Source organism: Podarcis tiliguerta (assembly GCF_965153285.1).
Source record: "Podarcis tiliguerta genome assembly, chromosome: 12".
Taxonomy (NCBI): domain Eukaryota; kingdom Metazoa; phylum Chordata; class Lepidosauria; order Squamata; family Lacertidae; genus Podarcis; species Podarcis tiliguerta.
Window position 1 is genome coordinate 229,584 of NC_139545.1, and position 20,931 is coordinate 250,514.

Below are 20,931 nucleotides of genomic sequence, written 5' to 3' on the forward strand. Positions count from 1 at the left end.
CTTCCTCCCTTTCCTGTGACTCTGCTCCTGAACCCCTGACATCCATCCCCCCCTCGAAGCCCCCCGTTCCCCCCTTCCCCCCCTCCGGCGGGGGTGCTGGGTGCTCCGTCGTTGTGGGGGTGAATGGCGGATACAGTTCGTCCCCCGTGGCGTGCATCCATCCGGATAAGTCCGGCTCGCCCTCCTTGTCTTCGCCGACCTCGATCTCCTCTGCTTCCATCTCCGTGCCGCCATGCTCGAACCCAACGTCCTCCCCCAGCCTGTCCATGTCCATCTCACCCTCGGTCTCCTCTGGGTCCGTTGCCTGCCAAGGACCCCTCAGCCACCTCCTGCTCCACCGCTCCTCTCCTCGATCGTCCCACCAAAACGAGCGGTCTGAGGCAAACCCCGAGGGCGAGCCCTCCGGGGAACGTGTTTCCGTCGCTGGTTCCTCGTCCGAGGTGAACCCCTGGAAGGTGCTGGTTGAAAGTGTGAGTGTGAAAAGCCAGTCGTCGAAATACTCGGCTGGCATGGGCCTGTGTGGGAACAAGGCATGAAACTCCTCCTTGAGAAGAGGCTCGTTCAGGGCATAGTCCGGCACCCAACGGTTGGCGCTGGCCGGGGTACCTTCACTGGCGAGAAAGTATTCTACTCCCTCTTCCCCCCATCTCGAGTCTAAAATCTCTGTGACCTGGTTGATGAGTTCCCTTCCTGGCGACTCCCTCCTTGGGGGGGTCTCCCCATATGGGTCTGGTGCCGCGTCCTGCGCCTGAAATCGGTGAGGTGCTTTGTAGGGCGTGAGCACCGACCTATGGAATACTGGGTGCATTCTGGATCCCTCCGGAAGTGTCAACCGGAAGGCCACCGGATTGATCTGTGCCTCAACTTGGTAAGGTCCTAGCTGCTTATGTCCGAGTTTCTTCTTAGCTAGTGATCTGGTCGGCACTGCGTGGGCCGCTAACCACACCCAGTCTCCCACCTGTATGTCCTCCCCAACCCTTCTGTGCTTGTCAGCCTGCAGTTTGTATGCGTGCTTTGCAAGCTCTAACTGCCTCCTAAGCTGTTCGTGAACCTCCTGCAATTCTGCCGCCAAGACTTCCGCTGCCTGTGGCTCCCCCTCCCCCAGTCTCTCTAATCCCGGGAAGGTTCTGGGATGCCTCCCGTTGTTGGCGAAGAACGGTGTCACCCCCGTTGACACGTGCTTCGTGTTGTTGTAGGCGAACTCAGCGAGCGGCAGGTAGTCCACCCAGGTTGTCGGCTGCTGATTTGCATAGCATCTCAGGTACTGCTGCATGATGGCGTTGACGCGCTCCGCTTGTCCGTTGGTCTGCGGGTGTCTCGCCGACGCTAGGTTGATCTTGACGTTCAGGAAACCCATCAGCTTCTGCCAGAAGTTCGAAATGAACTGTCGCCCCCGGTCGGACAGGATAGACCGTGGCAGACCGTGCACCCTGAAGACGTGGTCTATGAACAGTTTGGCGGTCTGTTCTGCCGTGGCCACCTTCGCGCATGGAATGAAGTGGGCCATTTTAGTGAACATGTCCACCACCACTAGCACTGCCGTTTTACCCCTTGAGCTGGGTAAATCCGTGACAAAGTCCAGGGCCACCCTCTCCCACGGTTCGCTCGGGGTCTGCAGCGGTTCGAGCAGTCCCGCCGGAGGTTTGTGCACTGACTTGGCCCTTTGGCAGGTGTCGCACCTCGAGACGTACTCCGCGACTTCCCCCCGCATCTTGGGCCACCAGAAATCTCTGGCAACTAGTTCTGCCGTCTTCTCCTTGCCAAAGTGCCCGGCGGTGGGTGCGTCGTGCAACTGCTGCAGTACTTTAGCACGGAGGTCGTCTCCCGGTACATAGAGTGCTCCTCTGCGGATGAGCAATCCGTCCCGTACTTGGAACTCGTCGTCCGTCACCGTGCCCTTGCGCACCTCCTCCATCTTGGCTCGTGCGAAGGGGTCCTCCTGCAGTGCTCGACGGACCGCCTGCAGGTCCACGGTTGCTGAAGCGCACGCCCACGCTTTCGGAGCGAAAATGTGCTTGGCCGCTGCTGGTGCCGCCTCTTCGAGGTATTGCGGCTTTCTGGACAGTGCATCCGCCATGATGTTGTTGTCGCCTGGGATGTATTCTATCCTGAAGTCGAAATCCGCAAAGAACTCCGCCCATCGGATGTGCCGCTGGTTCAGGAACCTTGCCGTGCGCCAGTACTCCAGGTTCTTATGATCCCTGCGAACCTGCACTGTGTGCTTGGCCCCGACGAGGAAGTGCCGCCACGCCTTGAATGCTGCATGAATGGCCAGCAACTCCCTGTCCCAGATGGTGTAGTTCTGCTCCGACTTGCTGAGCTTCCTAGAGTAGAAGGCACACGGTCTCCAGTCCCCATGCGGGTCCTTCTGCAACAGTACGGCGCCCACGGCTCTGTCTGAGGCGTCTGTTTCAACCCTCATCGGTTTGCTGGGATTCACATGCAGTAGCTGCCCTTCGGACGAGAAGAGACGCTTAAGGTTCTGGAAGGACTGCTCCGCTTGCTCCGTCCAGATGAACTTCTTCTTCTTAGAGCTGAGCGTGTCGGTAATGGCCGCCGTCTGCATCGCGAACCCCTTGATGAACTTGCGGTAAAAGTTGGCGAATCCCACAAACCGCTGGACCTCCTTCCGATTGCTCGGGCTCTTCCAGTCCAACACTGCGCGAACCTTGGCGCTGTCCATGGCAAGCCCCTTGTCCGACAGCTTGTAGCCCAGGAAATCCACCTCCTTCCTGTCGAACTGGCACTTCTCCAGCTTGGCATACAGCCGATGCTCCCGCAGTCTCTGCAGAACTTCCTTGACGTCACCTTCGTGGGTCTCCTCAGATTCTGAGAATATCAGGATGTCGTCCAAGAAGCAGACGCATTTCTTGTAGAGGAGACCCGCCAGACAGTGATGCATGAAGGCTTGAAAACAGTGAGCGCCATTTTGTAAACCGAAGGGCATAACTCTGTATTCATATGTGCCCAGGGGCGTGAACATGGCAGTCTTCCACTCGTCTCCTTCCCGTATGCGAATCAGGTTGTACGCCCCTCGCAGATCCAATTTTGTAAAAACGCGTCCTTTCCTCACCGTTGCAAGCAGGTCATCTATTTTGGGCATGGGAAAGGCCGTGGGCTTGGTCTTGGCATTTAAGAGCCTGAAATCAACTACAAGCCACTTTTGGGGCGTGTCCTTTTTCTTCACAAAGAATACAGGACTGCCCCCCGCTGCCTTCGACTCCCGGATGAAACCGCGCTTCAAGTTGAGGTCTATGAACTCCTTGAGCTCCTGTAGCTCGTCCTCAGACATGGAATACAGTTTCCCGGCTGGCAGCGTCGCTCCTGGCAGGAGGTCAATCTTGCAGTCATAGGGCCTGTGGGGAGGCAGCTTGTCCGCTTCCTTCTCGCAGAAAACCTCCAAAAACGCTGCGTACTTGCGCGGCACTGCTTGCAGCGTGCCTAATTGTAGCTGCGGGTCTTCCCCTCCCTCTTCCGGGCTAGGTAGGATGCAATGTTCTGCGCAATAGGATGAGCCGAAGGTCAGTTGGCGCTGGTACCACGCCAATGCTGGGCTGTGCCTGTGCAGCCAACTCATGCCCAAGACTACAGGCGTGTCCGACAGGTGGGTGACATTGAAGCTGATGACTTCTCGGTGATTTCCAATCCGCATCACCATTGGCTGCGTTTGTTGCACCACCTGCCCCCCCAACAATTCTCTGCCATCCACCGTGACAACCTTCAGGGGCAGCGTGGCTGGTAGTAGTGGTATATTGTGCTGCTGAATGAAATCCAGTCCTATAAAGTCGGCGTTGCTGCCGGAGTCAATGGTGATCGGCACTTCCAGAGTGCGTCCATTGGGCAGTTGGAGAGACGCTGTAAGCTGCACCACTGGTTTGGGTGGGAGGGGGTCTGTGGGCTGCAAACTTGCTGGGGATTGCTTCATTGACTTGTCTGGCTGGACCCCAGTGCCTCTTCCTCCAGCCAGACTCCGTCGTTTCCCTGTTGCGATGTTCCCTGTGGAGTTGCGTCTGTGACTGTTGCCGAGGCTGCAGTGTGCTTGTGGAGCCTCTGGGGACACTCTTTCGCCATGTGCTGAGCACTCTCGCAGATGTAGCACTTCCTGTTCCCTCTAGGAGGCTTCGTTTTGACTGCTCCCGGTGTTAGGGCTCTGGTAGCTGACTGAGCCCTGGCACCTCCGATCTCCATCGGTTCTTCTCCCCCTCCCTGCGAGGGTGTGGATTGCGCACGCGTTGCATCTTTGGGAGAGAAGGGAGGTGCTCTGGCTGGCGCCCTTCCCCAACGTCCTTCTTCTCTGTTCCAAGGACGTTCCTCCAAGCGCACCCCAATCTCCAGCGCCCTCTGGACCACTTGCTGAGTGTTCTTTGGCCTCTCTCCCCTTGCAATCTCAGCTTTTACATCTGCATTCAAGCCTTCCCAGAAGAGGTCTCTCACTGGAGCAGAATCTTTCTCCCATCCCAGTGCATGAACTAAGCCAAAAAAGCGTGCATGGTACTGCCTCACACTGGCTCTGCCTTGTTTAAGCCCGTGTATGTCTCTTCTGGCAATGTCGATGTCTATCTTTGATAAAAAACACGAATCCATTGCTTTAATGAAAGCCTTCGCATCTTGGAGCGCCGGATCATTATCTCTCCATAAATTCCTCAGCCACGTTTTGGCCTCCCCATGCAAATGGGACAAGATAAACCCCACTTTCTCTCTCTCATCTCTAAAGTCTTTTGCTAGCAGATCCAGCGCAAACAGCAGGTCGGCTCTGAAGTTGGGGTACTGCTGTAAACTCCCGTCGAAATGAGATACCAGACTGCCTCCCCTCCTCCCCAGTCCAATGCCCTCGGACCTGGGTCCCATTTGCCCCAGTGTAGTGAGCGCTTCCAACCTGGTTCGGAGATCTCTGCAGGCGGCATCCATTTCCTCTTCCCTTTTCTTGGAGGCCCGTACCTCCGCGTTGAGTTGAGTTACTGCATTTCGCAGTTCTGTCAGTTGCTGTTCTGGAGTCATTTTGCCTGATTTGTGTGAGCTCTCGAAGCACCCCTCCTCTGCCCTCGCCGCGTCGACTCACGTGGCGAGGTTCTTGGTGCCCAAAACTTGGAGACGGAGCTTACTGTCAGAGCTGGCTCTTGGTCCCAGCTCACAAAGGACCAACGCTAGCCGGTAGTAAAGTATCAAAGTCTTTATTGAAGAATAGTTTCCATTTCCAAACCTCAGCACCCCAGCTCTACGTCTAGAGTCTAGACCGGCGAAGCTCCATCTGAATCTCCGCCCCCTGTACACCAGTTTAAGACTCTAATCTTACTCCACCTCTCCCTTCTCTCCTTTCTCCTCTGGGTCCTGCTGCCCCCCGGGGTCTCCTCCCTCCTGGACTCCTCTGACGCAGATGTTGACCCTCCTGACTCCTCCCGCTCTCTTCGGCGGGCTTTAGGACTTGGCTCCCTACCCGGGCTGCCAACTGTGCCGCCTTCCTGTACATTTGAACTTGGCGCGCGTGCGCGTTTAACCTTCCTCTTAACCGTTTCCTCGCTCCCTGACGGAGGCGTGGTCAATCCTGCCTCATGTTCTCCCGCTGGTAGCGCGCCGCCTGATCCCGATGCCTGGGACTCCTCCCCCCTACTTCCCTCTGGCGTGGACGCTGGTCCAGATTTCCAGCTGCTGCTCTCTGAGTCCCCTCTGGCCCCTTCTCCCTGAAGTGCCCCCCTGGGTACTCCCCTTGCCCTGACCATGGGAGCCCCTTTTTGTGAATCCTCTGATTCACTGGACAGACTCAGAGACCTCGGATCGCTGTCATCGCTGACATTTCCTTCGGACTCCTCCCCTTCGCTCTCCATTTCCTCCCTCTCCTGTGCCTCTGCTCCTGAACCCCTGACACTTGTCCATGTCTTTTTGGCTTCAGAAAAGAAGGTTCCTTCTCTTTCTAGAGGATTTTTGGTTCTCCAGATATCCACCAAGTCCAGGTTATCAGTCAGTTCAAAAAAGGTTTTTGGTAGTCTCCCATCTTTGGTCACTACCTGCCGTTGTGCCTTGTCCATATTTGTAGAAACAACTCCATTCATATCTCCCATCAAGATCACATTGTACTCCAGATAGTCCATCAATGTCTCATGCAACTTTTTGAAAAATTCCGATTTTCCTTCATTCGGTGCGTATACGCCAACAATCAGATATTTCTGTCCATGGTGTTGAATTTCAATTGCCAAATATCTTCCTTGTTCATCTTTAAAAATTAATTTTGGTGCTAGGCTCTCTTTTGCATATACCACCACTCCTCTTTTTTTAACTTTGTCCGATGAAATAAACTCTTGACCTAGTCTTTTATTAATTAGAATTTTTCTATGGAGCCTAGTTACATGTGTTTCCTGTAAACAAATCAAGTCCAATTGTTCTTTTTTTAAAATGTGAAAAATTGATTTTCTCTTAGAAACCACGTTTAGACCGTTGCAGTTCCAGCTTAATAGTTGCAGAGACATCTTGTAGTTAGTCTGCTATATTCCTCCAGTGGCTCCCAATGTGTCTTCTTTCTCTTCTAGTCCCGGTGGTGTTGTCTTGTCCAAATCCAAGATTGCTTTAGCTATATCTCTCCTTCTTCTCTCTTGTGTATCGGACGGGTCTTGGTCTTTAAAGGATTCCTTCTGTAAGTCCTCCTCGTAGTCCTTTAAAAATCTGTCTTTATCTTCCACTGATTTTATTTTTATTTTCCTTCCTTTTATACTAAACGAAAGCCCTTCAGGGAACTCCCACCTAAAGATGATGTTGTTCTTTCTCAGCTGTGTAACCAAGTCTCTGTAGCTAGATCTGAGGTCTAAGAGATGTTTGGGGATGTCCCTGAACAATTCCACTCTTGATTCACCAACTTCCAAAGGCCTTTGGAAATGTAGTCCCAAAATTTTATCTCTCTCCTCTTTAGATCCAAAGGTGACCAAACAGTCTCTTGTCTTGATTCTCCTGCTTGTTTTACCCCATCGGAAAGCACTTACTATTTTAATTTCTTCTTTATCCAGATCCAGTTTCCAGAAATCTGCAAATTCCTGTGCAAGAAATTCCTTAAGACCTTCTTTCTCAATTTCTGGCAAGGATCTGATCCTGAGATTCGTTGTTTTATCTTTTAATTCAAGCATAGAAAATCTTGTTCTATAGTCCTCAAGTTGCCTGTTGATCGGTGGTATTTTTTCTTCTATGGCCTCTGCAGCTGATTTTGCTTCTTCTGCAATTTTCCTTGTTTTTGATGATTCCTGCAATAATTGCTGAATTAAATTCGTATTTTGTTTAATACAAGCTGTATTTTGATCTATTTTAGAAGATGTCTCTGACACCTTTTTGTTTATTTCTGCAACCTCCTCTGTCAATTTATTTAATGATTCTTGAATTTTTGCAAATCCTGTATTAAAAAGGTCCTCTGTTGAAGTCATAGCTTTTGGTTTAGGTTGTACAGATGCACCTCCAATTGGGTCTGGTATAGAGGCTCTTCTTCCTGAGTAAAAGGTTTTCCCAGATCTTGTAGTCTTCTCCTGCAGCTGGTCTAGTTTTCCCTTATCACTTGCCATACCACACCAACTTATTTCAAGGTCACTCCCAGCTAGCTGTCAGACTTGAAGTCAAAACAGTGGAAAGTCCCCAGTCACTTTCCCAGCTGCAGCAAGCTGTCAGATTTTAAAACCAAACAGTGGAAAATTCCCAGTTGCTTTCTGTTTCTTTGTATCAGTCTTTGTAACAATCCTTATGTCCACCAGGGGGATACAATAGCCCCTGGGAAAAATGTCTCCCATCTTCTCCTTCTCCTTCTCAGCAACTTTGCAGCTAATTCCTCCCAGTAACAAGACTTAAACAGCCACAGCTTTTAACAGTATAATCCAGTTTGCAGAGCTTAAAATCTCAGAGTCTCTCTCCGCAGTCCCTCCTTTACCCTATATTTTCAGATTGACAGATCAGAGCCGGGCGCGCTGGGCGGTGGTTCCGGGCGCGCCGGGCGCGCCGGGCGGTGGTTCCCCCACAGTCAGCTCTTTCTTACGCAGGCAGTATAGTTTCCAGTCCTTCCCCCTCTTTTCCCTGCCACTTGGGGGGGGGGGAATCCTTATCAAAACACCAGATTCCGTTTCTTCAAAAGCACTTTTAAAGGTTTGGCACGCAAAAGTCTTTGTTTCCAGCTATATACAGAGCGGAAGGCTGGCTTCCTGGTTAAACCTTACCGCTTCGGTTCTAATTTAGCTTGCTTTTTTAACTTTGCCAAATCCAAAAGTTCCTTAATTTGTTTCTTTTCCTTTTAAAATTTGTAATTCTCCTACTCACGGAAAGTTCTTTTATAATCCAATTTGTCCCAAGAAGAAGTTGAGCGCTCCTCCGATCACGGCTGTGCGACGTCTCTCCGAAAAAGAAGCGATTGACTCTCAGCACCGCGTTACCCCCTCCACACTCCGGAGCTCTTCCTGAGCCCCAGAAACGTTTTGGGAGATCGCTGTTGGTGCCCGCCGAGTCCCACGGACGTAGGCTTCCTCCGCCTAGGTTTTCAGGGGTTCACCGCGTCGCCGTAGCGGTAGAACCCTGTTTTTTTCGGAGCTCCCCCTCCGGTGCTCAGCAGGGGGCCGCCATGATCGCTGGCGCTCAACCCGGAAGCCTAGATTCTCCTTTAAGGCATTACATGCCGTAAATTTCATACCGGTGTTCCATAACTGTTCCCAGTCAACCATCATAATGTTGTGTCCGACATCCTGTGCCCATTTAATAATAATAATAATAATAATAATATCTTTATTGTCATTGCCCCCTTCGGGGACAACGAAATTACTTGTCTGCTCCATAAAAACACTAATTAAACAATGCAGTATAATACAGCAAGGGAGATTAGATGACTTTCAAAGTCCGGGCTTTCCATTCAGGGCCGAGATCGCTCTGGAGAAGAAGCTGTTCTTAAGACGGCTCGTTCTTGTTTTCATCGTCCTGTATCTCCGTCCCGATGGCAAGAGCTCGAAGAGACAGTGACCAGGATGCGATGGATCTTTTACTATGTCCAGTGCCTTCCTATGGCACCTTGTGGCATAAATCTGCTCTAAAGTGGAGAGTGGGCAGCCAACAATGCTCTCTGCTGCCTTAACAGCCCTGCACAACCCCATCCTGTCCTGGGTAGTACAGCTTCCGTACCACACACATAAGCCATAAGTGAGCACGCTCTCAATGGCACAGTGATAGAAGGCAAGCAGCAGTTTCTGCGGAAGATGGTTTTTCCTTAGTGTTGACACTCCAGGACAGATCCTCTTGTAATTCAATGCCCAAAAATCTGAACGTTGTTACCCTCTCCACTCAGACCCCATCAATCAAAAGTGGCTGGACGTTGCTCTTCTGTCTCCTGAAGTCCACTACAAGTTCCTTTGTCTTCCTTGTATTTATGAGCATGTTGTTAGCTCTGCACCACTCTGTCAGCCGCTCCACCTCATCTCTATAATCCGTTTCACCCTCCCTTTCAGAGATGAGCCCAATCACGGTTGTGTCATCTGCAAATTTGACAACCCTATTACTAGGGTGAGTAGCGACACAATCGTACGTGTAGAGAATATAAAGGAGCGGACTGAGTACACATCCCTGTGGTGTTCCTTGTGTTAGTCTTAAGCATATTAGAGGTATAAGGGCCCAGCCGAACCCTCTGGGGGCGGTCTGACAAAAAGTCCAATATCCACCTACAAAGTGATAACGGAAGCCCCAGATCTTCCAGTTTAGACATCAGACGTTGTGGTAGAATGCTATTAAATGCCGAGCTGAAATCTAAAAAAAGCAGTCTGGCATAACCCCCCGCTGCTCCAAATGTGCAAGGATGGCATGGAGGGCAATCGCCACAGCGTCCTCTGTCGATCTTTTTGTTTTATAAGCAAATTGGAATGTGTCCAGTCCCTCTGGTAGGCAGGCAATGACATAATTTCGTACCAGCTTTTCAAAGCACTTCATGATTATAGGTGTGAGTGCTACTGGACGAAAATCATTCAGATCTTCCGGGTTAGATTTTTTTGCTATTGGAACAATAATAGGCAGGATGGAACAATAGCCTGGGCTAGGGATCGTAATCATAACAGATTTCACCATTTCATCTTGGGTATTCCATTTCAACAGCAAGTTATACATTCTTGACAAATTCTTAACTTTGGGTTCTAACAATTCTGTTTCCAACTTTGATTTTTCCACCTGGAAGCCTAATTTTTTGTCCAATTTATATGCCTCCATTATTTGATAATAATGGAGCCAATCTCTCACTCTATTTTTTAATTTTTCAAAGCTCTGCAGTTTTAGTCTGTCTCCCTCTTGCTCCAAAATTTCCCAATATTTTGGCCACTTGGCCTCCATATTGAGTTTTTTCAATGCTTTCGCTTCCATTGGTGACAACCATCTTGGGGTTTTACTTTCTAACAAATCCTTATACCTTATCCAAACGTTAAACAGTGCTTTCCTAATAATATGGTTCTTAAAGGCCCTGTGGGCCTTAACCTTATCATACCACAAATATGCATGCCAACCAAATACGTTATTAAAGCCTTCCAAATCCAGAACGTCAGTGTTTTCAAGAAGCATCCATTCTTTTAGCCAGCAAAATGCGGCTGATTCATAATAAAGTTTAAGGTCTGGCAGGGCAAATCCACCTCTTTCTTTAGCATCTGTTAATATCTTAAATTTTATTCGAGGCTTCTTTCCCTGCCAGACAAATTTAGAGATATCTCTCTGCCACTTCTTGAAACAGTCCATTTTGGTCAAAATTTGCAATGTTTGGAACAAAAACAACATCCTTGGCAATACATTCATCTTTATAACAGCAATTCGGCCTAGCAGTGATAATTTCAAATTTGACCATATTTCTAAATCCTTTTTCACTTCAGACCAGCATTTTTCATAATTATCTTTAAATAAATTCACATTCTTAGAAGTCATATTAACCCCCAAATATTTCACTTTCTTAACCAATGATAGTCCTGTCTCCTTCTGGAACTTATCTCTCTCCATTGCGGTTAAGTTTTTCCCCAGCACTTTTGTTTTCATTTTATTTAACTTAAAACCTGCTACCTGACCAAAATCTTGGATTAATTTCAGTGCTCTTTTAGTACTAGTCAGCAAATGCTTTCAATTTGTACTGTTTAGCCCCCACCTGTATCCCTTCCAACTGCTGGTCCCTTCTGATCATATTCAGCAAAACCTCCAGGACCGATATAAAGAGCAATGGAGAGATTGGGCACCCTTGTCGCGTTCCTTTCTCAATTTTAAATTCTTCCGTCACCACATTGTTCACAATTAATTTGGCCTTCTGTTCTGTATAAATTGCACCCATACCATTTCCAAAGCTTTCACCAACCCCCATCCCCTGTAAATTCTTTTTCATAAAACTCCAAGAAATGTTGTCAAAGGCTTTCTCCGCATCAACAAATATCAGAACTGCTTTAGTATTTATATTCTCCTGTAATTTTTCAATAATGTTAATTATGTTCCTTGTATTGTCCTTCAAATGTCTGCCTGGGATAAAGCCCGCTTGATCTTTATGAATTACCTCTGCTAATACCTTTTTTAGTCTTTTAGCCAATATGTCTGCAAAAATTTTGTAATCCACATTAAGCAGTGATATGGGGCGGTAGTTCTTAAGTTGTGTCTTTTCAGTCTCTGTTTTTGGTATAAGTGTGATATAAGCCTCTTTCCACGACTCCGGTGCCTTTTCCCCCTCCAATACATACACACTTCTTTTAAAGGTTGTACTAACCATTCTTTAAAAGTTCTGTAGTATCTTGAAGTCAATCCATCCGGTCCTGGAGATTTGCCCAGCTGCATGTTCTGTATGGCCCCTTCTACTTCCTGCTCTGTAATTTTAAGATTCAACATTAACTTGTTTTCCTGAGAGATTTTTTGTAGTCCATTTACTTCCAAAAATCTATCAATGTCCATTTCTTTCTGCTTCTCCTGTGTATACAATTGTTTGAAATACTTCTGGAAGCATCTTCTGATTTCCACTGGATTCTGTATATGCTTTCCATCCACTTCCAAGTTCGTAACTGTATTAAGTTTTTGTCTTTTTTTCAAATTGCCATGCCAAAAGTTTCCCACACTTATTTGCCGATTCAAATGTCTTTTGTCTTATCTGTCTAATCTTCCACTCTATTTCCTCGTTCATCAATTTCATGTATTGTACTTGGTATAACTTTATCTCTTTCAGAATCTCTTGCGACTTTGGTTTCACTCTCAATTTTTTCTCTCCTTCCTTTATTTTTTCCAGGATTTTATCTTTTTTCTCATTTTGTGTTCTTTTCTTAATTGCATTCTGTTGTATCAAAAAACCTCTCATGACTGCCTTACTTGCATCCCAAATAACTCTTTTTTCCACTGTAGTGTTCATATTTATCTCAAAGTAGTCTCTCAGAGTTTTTTGGGCCTTCTTGGTGAATTCCTCACTTCGAAACAGGGCATCATTCATTCTCCATCTAAAGGAACCAGTTGGCGTCAGTTTCATTTCCATCTTAACCGCATTATGATCAGAACAGGTTTTAGGGCTGATTTCTACCTTATTTGTCTTAGGTACCAGACTTCTAGTTACCCAGATTTGGTCAATTCTTGTCCTTGTCATCTTGGCCTCAGAGAAAAAAGTTCCCTCTCTTCCTAAAGGATTCTTAGTTCTCCAAATGTCCACTAAATCCATGTTCTCAGTCATGTCGAAAAATGGTTTTGGTAGTCTGCCGTCATTAGTAACTACCTGTCTCTGTGCCTTATCCATATTTGTGGACACTACTCCATTCATATATCCCATCAAAATCATATTGTATTCCATATAGTCCATAAGAGTCTCATGTAACTTCTTAAAGAATTCCGATTTTCCTTCATTTGGCGCATAAATACCTATTATCAAAAATTTCTCTCCCTCGAAGGGACTTTGGAGCATGCCCTGAAACATCTTTTGGACTTTAGTTTTGACTATGGAGTATGGGCTGACTTGTCGACAAGGAATAAAGGAACTGTCAAGATGGAAGTAAAGTGTAAGCATAAATTTGACGAAGACCTGCAGATGGGACATGGAGAAGAGTTAAGAGCCTCGGACAGAAGATCACCAGGCTGATGGGCTACGTAGAACTGATAGAAAGGACTGACAGAATCCGAGACCAGGGAGAAGAGACGGTGGAAGAAGATTGGAAAAAAATTTAAAAATCTATTTAGAGAAATATTGTAAAATTAATGAATGTTAGGAAATGTTGGAATGAAATTACATGACTTTAGTAGAAATATTATAAGGAGTTAAGTATAAATAAATTTTAAGGTTTTGATGATAAGATAAGGTAAAAATAAATTAAGATAACTAAAAGATAGAAAGCAGTGAAAGACGGAAAGGATTTGCTGATATAATTAACAACTGGAATACAAAAATTGGAGGTGTGAGGAGGTCGAGGAAATAAGTTAATGAAAGATAAGGATTCTGATGTATTGTGTGTGTTTTTGATGCATTTTTTTGTGTTTTGAGTTTTGATGTAGTGTTTTTTTGCTTTTTTTTCTATGTAACTTTTTCTTCTTTTTTCTCTTCTCTTTTCTCTTTTTTTTCTTTTTTGTGTAACTTTTAAACTTCTAATAAATATTATTTTTTAAAAAAAACAAAGGTAGCCCCCCGTAGAGTGCATTGCAGTAGTCCAAGTGGGAGATAACCAGAGCATGCAGCACTCTGGGGAGACAGTCTCTGGGCAGGTAGGGTCTCAGCCTGCGTACCAGATGGAGCTGGTAAACAGCTGCCCTGGACACAGAATTGACCTGCGCCTCCATGGACAGCTGTGAGTCCAAAATGACTCCCAGGCTGCTCACCTGGTCCTTCAGGGGCACAGTTACCTCATTCAGAACCAGGGAGTCCTCCACACTCACCTTGTCCCCCAAGAACAGTACTTCTGTTTAGTCGGGATTCAACCTCAATCTGTTAACCACCATCCATCCTCCAACCACCTCCAGACATTCACACAGGACCTTCACTGGTTTTGATTTGAAGGAGAGGTAGAGCTGAGTATCATTCACATACTGGTGAACACCCAGCCCAACCCCCTGATAATCTCTCCCAGTGGCTTCATGTAGATGTTAAAAAGCATGGGGGGAAGGACAGAGCCCTGAGGCACCCCACAAGTGAGAGCCCAGGGGTATGAACACTCATCCCCCAACACCACTTTCTGGACACGGCCCAGGAAGAAAGAGCGGAACCACTGCATAACAGTGCAACCAGCTCCCAGCTCTTCTAGACAGTCCAGAAGGATATTATGGTCAATGGTATCTGCTGAGAGATCTAGCAGAACTAGGAAACATCTTTCTCCTCTGACTCTAGCCTGATCATTGACCAGTGCGACGAAGGTAGTTTCAGTCCCATTATGAGGCCTGAATCCTGATTGGAAGGGATCCAAATGGTCCGCAGCCTCCAGGTGTGCTTGGAGTTGTCAGCAACCACCTGCTCCATGACCTTGCCCAAAAATGGAAGATTTGAGACTGGACTATAGTTGGCCACATTGGCCTGGTCCAAAGATGGACAAAAAGTGGCCTGTGAGATTCTGTCCTCTGCCTGTTATCACTCAACTTCTTTTTAAAACTTGGAGGAAAGAACTGAGGAGATGCTCATCAAATTTAAATATGACACCAATCTCGGAGACTTCTGCCACAGAAGACACAAGCAGGTTTCAGGAGACCTGGCCCCAAACTTTCCTCTGCATGAGAGCTTCTTGTGGGCATAAGGTTATGGGTTACCACATATCCATAAAAAGTGCATGTCATAATTCTAGCAAAAAGCCTAAACCTCTCAGCAGTGTATATATGAACATACATGAGTGCTGGATGTGCACATGTGACTCCAGGTACATACTTATAACAATGAAAGATGGAGCAAGCTTGCTTTCTCTTGCTATGGAGGGTAGGACCTGAACCAATGGGTTCAAATTACAAGAAAAGAGTAGTCTGTCCTTCACTGGAGGTTTTAAAGCAGAGGTTGTTATGGATGCTTTAGTTGAGATTTCTGCATTGCAGGGGGTTGGATTAGATGACCCTCGTGGTTCCTTTGCAGTTCTATGATTCTATAATATCTGTATATGATCTTTACTTCCAGCCTCTATTGGTCTCAGAAGTAAGCCCATGTGTACAGCTGATGCAAATGCACCCACATTCTAAGTCTCATACAAACACCAATGATGCGGAATAGGGATGCACACACCATCTGTGGTTACTCTTTGCTGGATTGAGTCACTTGTCCATAGGCACTGTGATTAGGAACTACTGAACTAACCATAGCAGTGGTTACAGCACATAGGCTGTAGCTTTGAGGTTTAAAACACCAGTTGGAAAGCTTGATAAGCTCATTTAAAATAACTGAAAATACTTTTATAAGAAAGACAGTTGCATAAAGGTAAAAGAAGGGGGCTGCAAGTGGCCTAGTAAATTGTGAATTCATGGTGAACAAATGTGCTGAATTTTTTATGAGGTGTATAAATAATTAGTAACATGCATGTGCATTAGTCTCTCTCTCTCTCTCCCACCAACCTGCATCTCTTACTTGATTGCACTTTATTCCAGCATCCTCTTGCATTTCAGAAATACATGCAGCCAAGGTGTCCTGGTTTTTACTTTTTCAAATATGGCAACTCTACTTTTGCTAAAGTGCATGGGCAGAGTCAGCTTCTTCTTCTTCTATGGCAATCACTCGTATTCAAGTAAGATTGTCTTCCAATGAACACAATCTTAGCAGTGAGTCTATGACTGTGGAGGCCAATTCTGGATCCACACGCCCTTCCACAGTGGGGACATAGGTTTCTGGACAGGAGTTGATCACGGTTAGGGTTTTCCAAACGTGCCTTCCTCTTAGCACATTTCTCCCTTTTGTCCTGAGTTTGAGCGTCTTCAAAACCTATGACTCTTCTCCAATTCGAGCACTCACAGGCCAGTGTTTCCAAATTGTCGCTATTTATGTTACATTTTTTAGATTTGCCTTGAGAGAATCTTTAAACCTCTTTTGTTGACCACCAGCATTACGCTTTCCATTTTTAACTTTGGAATAGAGTACAGTGGTACCTAAGGTTACAGACGTTTCTGGTTACAGACTCCAGTAACCCAGAAATAGTACCTCAGGTTAAGAACTTTGCTTCAGGATGAGAACAGAAATTGCGGGCTTCCTGTTTCTACCCTGTTTTTAATTCAGGGTAATTAGCCCTGTCAGACTCCCCAGGTTGGGGGAGGATTATCTCATAGACCTGCAGATTGTCCGAGAATGCTGACTTGCATCAAGGTGCAAGCAGCAGGACACTGAGTTGCAGAGCACGGTACGGCTGGCACTCTCCGATGCCATTCTCATAGCCAGGAACATCTGTTTGAAAAAATGAATAGATTTGGACAATAAACAGACATGGACTGGATCGAAGAAGCTTAAGAAAAAACCTGCAGAAGTACAGTCCTTGGGGTTTAAGCTCAGACTTCAAAAAGATTCTCATCATGGTGTTTGGATAATGGAGGTGTTTGGTATCTCCCCCCCCCCCCACTTAACATCTACAATTGGTTTTCAATGCCAAGCCTCATTAAGACCTTTTTTTTAAAAAAAAGTTAAGAGTACAGATGGACTTCTATTTAGGCATTTAATTGTGCAGCTTTATTTAAGACTTGAAAGACTTGATAAAGATGGAAGAGGAGGCAAGATGGCACTCACTAATACGCAGCATGAAAAAAATATATTCCCCCCTTTTTTCGAGGGAAGCAGGAGTTATGTGCTGACGGATTTTGCAATGATTTGAGATAACAACTTGGAATAATATATAGTGCAGCTGTTTGCAGAAGTTTTTTATATTCATTATAAGCAAGAGAGAAGGCTAAGTGGTGTCTAGCAGCCCTCCCTCTAGGGCCGGGGGGGGGGGGGAATGCGGTCTCCAAAGGCTGATCGATCACCAAATGACTGATATTTGTGGAATACAGTTTATCTACATTGTAATATTGCAAACAGTTTTGCCTAACAATTTAACTTGGAAGGTACTGGTTCAATAAAGCTCAAAAGGGAAGGTTTGGATAATTAATGATTGGGAGTTGCTGCGCCATTAAACTTCAGATAACAGACTTGGACAACATCCTGGGTTGGAATGGAGTCAGAGGAAGCTGGGCTGATAAAAAGACAGTTGGAAAAATATATACTAACAAAGCTGTATTCAACGGATGAAAGTACATGATGTTTGACATGATTGAGAATCGTGGACTCAGGGACAGAAAATTATAAAGCGTCAAAATCGAGATGTGGAAAATATGGAAACAACGAGGAGAGGCAGGACTGAGATGCGGAGATATGCTACAGAAATCCAGACCGTGGGGAGCTCCAAAAAATTAATAATTATAATTTGGTCTATAATTTGGTCTTTTTTATTTTAGTTTTTTATTTTAATTGGAGTATTATGATTGGATATATTAATTGGATGTTTTTTATTGGAAAATCAATAAAAATGATTTAAAAAAAGAGAACAGAAATTGTGCAGCAGCTGCGCAGCAGCAATGGGAGGCCCCATTAGCTAAAGTGGTACCTCAGGTTAAGAACAGTTTCAGATTAAGAATGGACCTCCAGAACGAATTAAGTTCTTAACCTGAGGTACCACTGTAGTTGCTTTGGAAGACAAAAATCAACATGACCACTCCAACAAAGTTGATGCTGAATAATCATTGCTTCAACACTTGTGATCTTTGCTTCTTCCAGTACACTGGCACTAGTTCGCCTGTCTTCCCAAGTGATATGTAAAAATTTTCAGAGACACCATTGCTGGAATCTTCTAGGAACTGGAGATGGCATTTATAAGTGGTCCATGTTTCACAAACATACAGTAAGGTTGGTAGTACAATAGCTTTGTAAACAAGCATTTTGGTTTCCCTGCAAATGTTCTAGTACTTAAACACTGCACTTCAATTGGGAGAAAGCTGCATTCACAGAGTTCAGGTGATGCTGAATTTCAGCAACAATGTCGGCCTTTGTGGAAAGATAATTGCCCAGGTAGGTGAAGTGATTGACATTTTCCAGTGTTACACCATTGAGTTGGATTTGTGGGGATGCAGAGGGGTTGTTTTGCACTTGTTGGTGCCGCACTTTGGTTTTTTGAATGTTGAGTGATAGGCCAAGCTTTTTGTAAGCTTCTGTGAAGATATTTAGGGTGGTTTGGAGGTCATCCTCTGAGAGTGTGCGCGCACACACACTACGTTGTCATCAGCATACTGAAGCTCTATGACAGAAGTTATGGTACCCTTACTCTTTGCTTTCAGCCTACTCAGAGTTTTCCATCTTTTCGATAACTGATACCACTGTGAATGGTTCACTCTGAGAGCCATTGTTATCTGCGATTGTATTATCATGGGCATGATTTTCTCTGTATGACAGCTTCAAGAAAAATTCAAAACCAACTCCTGTATTAACCTGACTAAGGCCATTGACACTGTATATCATTATGCCCTGTGGACTGTCCTTTTGAAAATTGGCTGCCCAAATAAATTTGTGAACATCCTTTGGCTCCTCCTCCTGCTGCTACAGAAAGGAGGGATGGGGGAAGCAGCCCCAGCTGGAAGCAGCCCCAGCTGGTGACGGTGGCAGGAGGAAGAGGAGCTGCCAGTTGCCAGAGCAGTGCTGTCCCCGTGTTCCTGGCTCCTCCAGTGTCCTGACATGATGTTGGGACCAGCAGCAGAGAATAAAATACCACTACCTGGGGTGGGTGGGGTGAACCACTGAGGGGGGCAGGGCACAGAGGGAGCCAGCAGCAGCTTGTCTCCCAAAGCGCAGCACAGCCAGGCTCCAATGAGCATAGTTGTGCCCTCTCCCAAAAATGCATCTGTTTGAGAGTGTTAGGCTGTTGATGAAAATTGCTGCTGAGGAAGGTATGACCATTTCTCATAATGATGTAAATACTGCATTTTTGTATGGAGTTCTCACTGAGAATATTTACATGTCACCGCCAGATGGTGTGCAGATAAAACAGGGAATGGTTTGTAAGCTGAAAAAATCCCTGTATGGTTTAAAACAGAGTGCACGATGCTGGCACACCAAGCTGACTGAAGTGCTGTTCTCCCTAGGTTTTCAGCAAGGGAAGGCTGATTCTTGTGTTTTTGTGAAAGAGTCCAATCAGCACAAGCTCTACTGCATTTGCTTTGTAGATGATATATTATTTTTGTGGAAGAATGAGAATATCTACAAAAGCACTCTAGCAAAGCTGCAGAAGCATTTTGATATGAAAGATCTCGGAGAAGTCAGCAATTATCTCTCACTAGAGGTAGAGAGAAATGCACAAGGTGATGTTTTGCTGCATCAGACATGTAAAATCACTGATGTCATTGAAAAGTTGAACCTGAGCAATGCCAATGCTGTAGACACCCCCATGGTCTCAGGTTATCAACATGATGCTGATGCTGATGTTTTTCCTGATACAACACTTTTCAGGAGTGTATTAGGCAAACTCAGTTTTACAGCAAGGTGTACAAGACCAGACATTGCTATGAATATAAATCTGATCAGCAGACATGCAAACCAACCCACAGTTCAGGATTGGAAAGTGCTGAAATGAATAACGAGATATTTAAAAGGAACTGTGGATTACAGATTGAGACTTACTAGTCAAAAATCTGGAGGTCTTGAGATCTATGCTTACTCCAGTTTTGGCAGTGACACAATTGATGGCAAAAGCACATCAGGTGTGTGCTATCTGTACAATCAATGCCTTTTTCATTGGTCTTGTAGAAAGCAGGCAACAGTAAGTTTTAGTTCTTGTGAGGGAGAACTTAACGCTTTAACTCTTTCCCTCATGGACATAGAGTGGTTACAGCAACTGTTTGATGATATAAAAGTAAAGGTCACTTGCCCTGTTCAAGTTTATCAGAACAATAAAGCGTGTATAACGTTGCTCCACTCAGAAGGATGTAAGCAGAGGACGAAGTATCTGCAAATCAAGCTTCATCGAGCTAGGGAATGTATCCAAAACTGTATTGTAAAAGTGTCTTATATGCCGGGGAAAGAGATACCTGCAGATGTTTTAACCAAAGTTGTTAACAAGGAACAACTTTTGGTGTATGTACATAAATTGTGGTTATGTTAGATTCTGCGATGGTTGGCATGAAAAGGGGGAGGATGAGGATGTTTCACCCCTCCCATTGCAAGAATCTGCTCACAATGTTTCAGAAAGGAGGGGGCGGATTTTGCTCATTGCTTCTTCCGCTCCAGCCTGTGGGAGTCTGAGTTTGACTGCTCAAGCAGCTGTAACACTCATGCAGTCCAGCGTCTCCGATTAGTCTTTAGTTTTAGTTTATGCAGTAGCTGTAGGGAATAAAAGAAGTTATACTTCAGAGCTATTGTTCGTGCTCTGCTTTACTCCGCTGATTTTGGAACTGAGTTTGGTGCTCACAGCTCTAAGTTGTGAGTCCACAGCACTTAGACCTGCTCCCTGCAGTGGAAGGTCTCTGGGAGTGCTTTTCCAGTTAGCCTGGCCCAGTCAGGGCTGAAGAGGTTGAGCCCAGTCGTTGGCACTGGCTCAAAGGCGAAGCTGACATAATATGCAGTTGATTTAGACATATAAAGGACCATGCAGGGGAGGAGGAAAATCCTAAGATTTGGAAGAATCTTGCTTGATTTTAAAATTTAAATGTGGTAAATGTGAAATTTATTTTGTAAAATCAATAAAAAAAATTCAAAAACAAAACGAAACATGTCACCGACCCAACGCACATGGCAGGCCACACTCTGGACCTTGTTTTTCCAACTAGGCAGGAAGAAGGTGATTTGGAAGTGGGGGACATTGGCATCAGTCGCTTATCATGGGCAGATCACTTCCTGTTGAGATTTAGGCTGTCAGCATCTTTCCCGCTCCCCAGAGGCAGGGGGCCTACTAGGAAGGTCCACCCTTGTCGGCTGATGAATCCAGTGGGATTCCAAATGGCCCTGGCTGATATGTCTGGTGCCCCTGTCAAAGCCCTGGAAGAGCT